Raw genomic sequence first — 6,672 nt, 5'->3', positions numbered from 1 at the left:
ACAGATCTTAAGAAAACGGTTTACTCTCGGTAGCTTTGAGGTGATTTTAGGTATACTGTATGTGTAAAGTGGCACTGCTGTGATGCACCATGAGTGCAAATGTTCAGTATTGATCGTCAGTAGTTTGTCAAGTTGGACGTTTTGAAATGATCATCGGAGAACGTTAGGCTTGCAAAATGCACTAGATTAACATGTGGTCCAGAATAAAACAACATTCCAATCTTGCTACTTTCATCCATCAATCTTTCCTTCATTTTTCAAGGCAGTGGTCCCATAATGTAATTATTCATAGTTTCACCTGCCTGATCAAAAATACAAATTGCTCCACTCTTAGGGGAGGTATGTTGGTTTTTAGTGTAAAAAAACATAAGTATATTTAGGTCTGTTTCCTGTTTGGTGCTAAACTTTGCCAAATTCATGTTCCTCCTAATCAGATTTTAAAAGGGGGAGGATTTGTTCATTCCAACATGGTTAAAACTCCCACCGTGTCCTTTCTCATTAATAATTGTGGATTATTGTATGATATTTATTACCCAAGAGATGGACGGATCAAAAGCAAATATTGTCTGAAGCTTTCCTGTCAGTCGACAGCAGAATGATTAGGTTGAGGGTCACAGATGACTTGAATAAAAATATACCCTGCGGTAGTCGCTCATAAAATCCTATGAAAATATATTAAAACATGGAATCCATCACATTTCAAACCACCCACATGCTCTACCCAATATGATAATTGTGCGTGTGAGCATTAATAAAAAAAAAAGTCCACTTTGCACACTCACTCTGAATATTTGTCGCAGTGTGGATGAACGTATTGCTTCATTTCCCAAAGCTGCATGTTTGTGGTACGTCAAATATGGGACAAACAGACTCAAAATATAGACAGCATTACTGGACTCGGCTCCACATTGTTGCTACCAGAGGAAAAAGGCATTGAATCAGTGAAAATGTGAATTTCTTGACACGTTACCTTTAGGCTGTCTTTGATTGAACTTGAAAGGCTGACTGCACCATCAAGTTGTCAAGCGATTTAAAAAAAAAAAAAATCACATTCTTGCTGTCGCCCAACCACCTCAAACCTTCACTTTATGTTTCAGAACATAAAGGCTGTCCCTGCTAGTTATTACGACACTGAAATATATAGGATAACCACTGCCTTAATGCCACCTCCTGGTACGTATCACTAGTAAGGAAGGACGTATGTAGTGCCTTCTTTCATTCCGAGGCATACGCTTGGTTGTACAGAATCCTTATGTACACTTCAAAGTATATCTTGTATATTTGTGTCCTCTTTCTTAAACACAAGGCATCACCGTCGTCGCACCATAAAACCTGTATTAGCATCAGCAGCTGCAGTGATGTTGTACAAAAGCTTGGATGAGCAGAGATGTTGTATTTATTATGTATTAAATTGATGATTCCAAATGTTAATTTGATGAGTAATTGTTATTTATTTGGATATCTTCTCGGGGAAGCGTGATAGGCCTGAATGAGGGAAGTACAGTGGATATAGAAAGTGAGCACACCCCTTTAAGGATTAACATGATCTGATGTAGGATAAATGAATATTACTTATGTGAATAGTTGATAAAACCCCTAATACTTTTGGAAGATTTAACCAATTTTTTTCTACATATTTTTAATAATTTCTAAAGGCTTACTGTAAAAACACGACCAGAATCATGCTTATTTTCATTTATGCTCAAGTCTGCTGAGAGATATAGCTGAAGAAGAATTGCAGCACAAAATCATATTTGACAATCATTAAGACAAGCCTGGGAAATTATTTTGCCTCGGGGGCCAAATTTAGAGAAAAAAAATGTGTCCGGTATCTATTTTTAGGAACACTAATACAAAAACTCTCAATAATGTTTGATTGCATGCTAATATCATTATGACAGACCGCCTTAAAAAAACGTTTTTTTACTGAATGAGACACCCAGAATGTACATGAAAATAAAGAATGTGGGATTTACAATATTAACTATGAAGGATAAAACACTGAATATTGACAACATATGAACGTCACACCCCTTCTCGATTGACATTGTTTACAATCAAGCGAAACACAACAAAAATGCAACAAATAACGAAATATGAACGCGAAGGGTAAAAAAAAAAACCCACCTACTATCTGATATATGTGATATATCACTAAGCTTTAGAACTTTGATATAAAAAATCTCCTTCCGCGTCTGTCCCTGACACCCACATTTCAGGCTCTGGAAACACTCTGTGGAAACGCTCCCCACCCACACTGCTTGGTGCCTCGTCTGAGCTGCTGTGATTTACATTACCATAGTAACTAATTAGATGACCATAGTGACTAATTAGATGACCATAGTAACTAATGAGATGACCATAGTAACTAATGAGATGACCATAGTAACTAGTATATCATGCAAAAGTGCAGATTCCAAGCACGTAAATAGTTAGTATAGTTGAAGACTTACGGTCATTAGAAAACATGAGTGCACATCATAATGGCAGCTACACTTTACATCTTAAACATCTAAAAAAAGTTAATTGGGAATGTCCGGCGGGCCAAATTGAAAAGTTTAATGGGCCTTAATTTGTCTGCTGTATGACAACCTGAAAGGGGCGGAGCATGAATGATGCCGTCCAATCGGAAACATATTGCAGTCTCTCCAGGATTTCGAGGGGCTATTTTGAGATTGATGCGGACAAAAGTTGCAATGTGTTCAGGATTTGTTTCTTAATACTATCAAATTGTTGTGATTTTAGGATTTTATCAATGTTTTAGGTGTACCTAGTAACCTTGATATAAAAAATGTAAAAAAAAGCACAGGATTCAAACTAAATTAGAAAACAAATATATGTTTTTTTCTTGTTGCAAATCACTTTGCAAAATATGTTCTAAACTGCCCTAGGTTGGATAAATAAAGATTAAATACATGAATGCACGTAAACTAGTAAGTAAAAGTGTTATACTACATTACCCAGAAGGCTTAGCACTAGAGATGTCCGATAATATCGGACTGCCGATATTATCGGCTGATAAATGCTTTAAAATGTAATATCGGAAATTATCGGTACCGGTTTTAATCCTTTTTAAAACGCCGCTGTGTACACGGACGTAGGGAGAAGTACAGAGCGCCAATAAACCTTAAAGGCACTGCCTCTGCGTGCCGGCCCAATCACATAATATCTACGGCTTTTCACACACACAAGCGAATGCAAGGCATACTTGGTCAACAGCCATACAGGTCACACTGAGGGTGGCCGTATAAACAACTTTAACACTGTTACAAATATGCGCCACACTGTGAACCCACACCAAACAAGAATGACAAACACATTTCGGGAGAACATCCGCACCGTAACACAACAGAACCAATACCCAGAACCCTTTGCAGCACTAACTCTTCCGGGACGCTACAATATACACCCCCCGCTACCACCTACCCCCCCACCTCAACCCCGCCCACCTCAACCTCCTCATGCTCTCTCAGGGAGAGCATGTCCCAAATTCCAAGCTGCTGTTTTGAGGCATGGTGAAAAAAATAATGCACTTTGTGACTTCAATAATAAATATGGCAGTGCCATGTTGGCATTTTTTTTCCATAACATGAGTTGATTTATTTTGTAAAACCTTGTTACATTGTTTAATGCATCCAGCGGGGCATCACAACAAAATTAGGCATAATAATGTGTTAATTTCTACGACTGTATATATCGGTATCGCTTGATATCGGAATCAGTATTTAAGAGTTGGACAATATCGGAATATCGGCAAAAAAGCCAATATCGGACATCTCTACTTAGCACTGTAGACAGGCTCTGGAAGTAGGTCTGCACTATATTGTTACACGTTGCTGGGCCTGCTTCATCTTCACAAGGAACAGACATAAAATTACACTCATTGGCCAAAATGGGTGGGGAAGTTGCGGGCATCGGGCAAAGTTGTGAGTCCACGCATAATTCGTGGAGATCGGTTGAATTTGCGGGAATTGGCGCATTCGCAACGTTGCAAAATTCTACAGGGACTTTTGTTGTTGTTGTGCTTTTGTAAGGATAAGTGGTCAGATATTGCTAATAGACAGACTCCACCTTTGAAAAAAGTTTATGCTTTCTTCAAAAATAAAATTATATATACAGTAAATATAAAATACACATAATTTGCGTGCCAAAGTATATTTTTAAATTGCAATTTTTTTTTTTAGGTGTTCATAATATTCCAAATTTCCCCTCTTAATGACTTTTTCAAATGAATGAAAAGTGCAGGATGTAGGTTATATCATGACATATTCAACTGACCTCCATGCCTCCATGGGTTTATTGGTGCGACCTGTCCAGGAGGCAGTCACCTGGGATAGGCTCCAGCTCGCCCGTAGTCCTCAACTGGAAAAGCAGTAAAAAAAATGAATGAATGGATTTGTTGTGGCCTGAATTTTTTTGCATCATTCCACTATTTCAATAGGTATGTGTTCATTTTCTCTATCCACTGCCAACATGATTTCAAAAAACTACAATTTAAGTCAATTTTTTTCTGGATTTGAGATTTTTGGTGTCATGGAAAAAGTCATCAGGCATGTTTTCCCCCTTGCTTTTTTTTTTTTTAAAGGGATGACTTCTCCATGTAATAACCACATTGCCCGAATCCTATTTGGTTTGTCTTTTTTTTTTTTTACTACTTGATGTTTATTAGTATATTTGTGTTTACTCTCTCAGGTTCATGAGTGTTAATAGTTGTGTTTTTGCATCTCAGGTAGATTGCAAATGTAAACGGCCCCGAGTATTTACTGTACTTGTAGTACCGCAGCTATTCAAACCAGTGATGAACTTTCAAGATGTACATGTATTTCTCAGCTGTGTGTGTTCTTGATTAATATGGTGCACTGTCACAGTAAATATGATTTTGCATAGACCTAGATCACAAAGAAAGAACTAGATTTGTTAAGCGGACAAAACACCACGTGTACAGTCAGTGTTTATAAAAGTTCCTTGCTCATCCGGTAACGTTTATTTGGTCAAATGTTTGCATTGAGCCTCGCGTACATCATCATAGACAAACAGAAAAAAAAGATTGTGTATTTACTGTGACATGGAGTACAATCTGTAACAAGTCTTGGATATTTGAATGAGGAGCCCGAGGGAAAGGTTCGGGGGAGGGTAAATCTTCAAAGATTCTTCCTTGACCAAGGTGGCTATTTTCTTTTGTGCAGTGAACAAATTGTTTCTGTTATGGCCATGCATATTTTGTATTGGTTGGCAAACATTTTTACAAATGGAAAAAAAACAAAAACTGAAGAGTACTTGTCTTAATAAAATATGTTCAAAGTCGTACGTTGTTGTGGTTTTGCTTTGCCTCTTTAAGAAAAAGTAATTATTTTTGCTTCCCCTACAGCTTTGCGCCACCAACACAAGCAGTTTTTGTTTTTTTATAGCTGTTTTTAATAGCCTAATTAAAGTCCCATGTTGGTTTCCTCCGGTTTTGTTCATGTAAAGCGTCTTTGAGTACTTAGAGAAGTGCTATATAAATTTGATGTATTATTATTATTATTTATCTGTGTTATAATATACTGTCTTAAAATAAACAATGTCACACAACAAGAAAAGCCTTGGCTATTTTACCAATGCATCGTCGCTTTTTGCACTGCATAGGACCTCGGCTCGGCTTTTTAAATAAATGTATTTCATTGTTACTTCAAAATACTATCACAAAAATCACGCGGTATTGAACGCATCACTTGAACGTGATGAACATGGGTCTCCTCCTAGTATATATTTGTACCACAAATTGATTAACGTGGACCCCGACTTAAACAAGTTGAAAAACTTATTGGGGTGTTACCATCTAGTGGTCAATTGTACGGAATATGTACTTCACTGTGCAATCTACTAATAAAAGCTTCAATCAATCAATCAATCAATGCCAATAGAGGGCTGCTTGTAACAGTAAATAATTAATGAATTTGCCTATGAATTTAAATATATATATTTTTAAATTCTTACTTAAAGAGTACAAAAAAATCTGCGTATTTTACCTGTTTTTTACAGAAAAAAAAGTTGCCAGACTTTCACTGTAAAATATATGGTGTATTTTTTTTTATTATTATTATTTTTAAAACATATTGTTGTAAATAGAAATACAGTACCGCTGTTTGATTTTATTTTGGCAACTCAGCTGCCAGTTTATTACCATAATAAAATGTGGTACCCTAAAATCAGCAACCGTGGATTTAAACAAAACAAAACTGACAGCTCAGACGACAGAATTTTACTGTAAAAAAACAAACATTGTTCGTTTATTTTTAAAACTTGCAGTAATATGATGTAAAAAAACTCCCTAAATTTGACAGTAAAATCTATTGGTCATTTTTATAGTGTACAATTTGATGGATAACTTGCTTCGAAACCATAAGTTAAGTTTGGGGTCGGGAACCTTTTTGGCTGAGAGAGCCATGAAAGCCAAATATTTTAAAATGTATTTCCGTGAGAGCCATATAATATTTTTTAACACTGAATACAACTAGAAGCGTGCTTTTTTAAGTAAGACCAACATTTTTAGAGTATAATAAGTCTCTTATTCTTTTTAATAACATTGTTATTCTGAAGCTAACCAATAATAAATAAAATACTTCTTACCATTAATGCGACTTCTTGAACAGGTGCGGTAGAAAACGGATGGATGGATTAAAATGCATGAGA

The 6,672-nt window shown here is 36.3% G+C and overlaps 1 protein-coding gene across 5 annotated transcripts in view; it reads left to right on the top strand.

The window, feature by feature from the left end:
- cadm1b (cell adhesion molecule 1b) overlaps positions 1–5,300 on the top strand; it is a 621,285-nt gene extending 615,985 nt beyond the window's left edge. For all 5 annotated transcript variants that reach the window (XM_062059921.1, XM_062059918.1, XM_062059920.1 and 2 more), the window contains one exon: positions 1–5,300. This exon is cut by the window's left edge and continues 1,580 nt beyond it. The gene's annotated coding sequence lies outside the window, so the exon portion shown is untranslated.
- Positions 5,301–6,672: the final 1,372 nt, after the last annotated feature.

Source organism: Entelurus aequoreus, linkage group LG10, assembly GCF_033978785.1.
Source record: "Entelurus aequoreus isolate RoL-2023_Sb linkage group LG10, RoL_Eaeq_v1.1, whole genome shotgun sequence".
Classification (NCBI taxonomy): domain Eukaryota; kingdom Metazoa; phylum Chordata; class Actinopteri; order Syngnathiformes; family Syngnathidae; genus Entelurus; species Entelurus aequoreus.
This window is presented reverse-complemented; position numbering and strand designations above follow the sequence as displayed.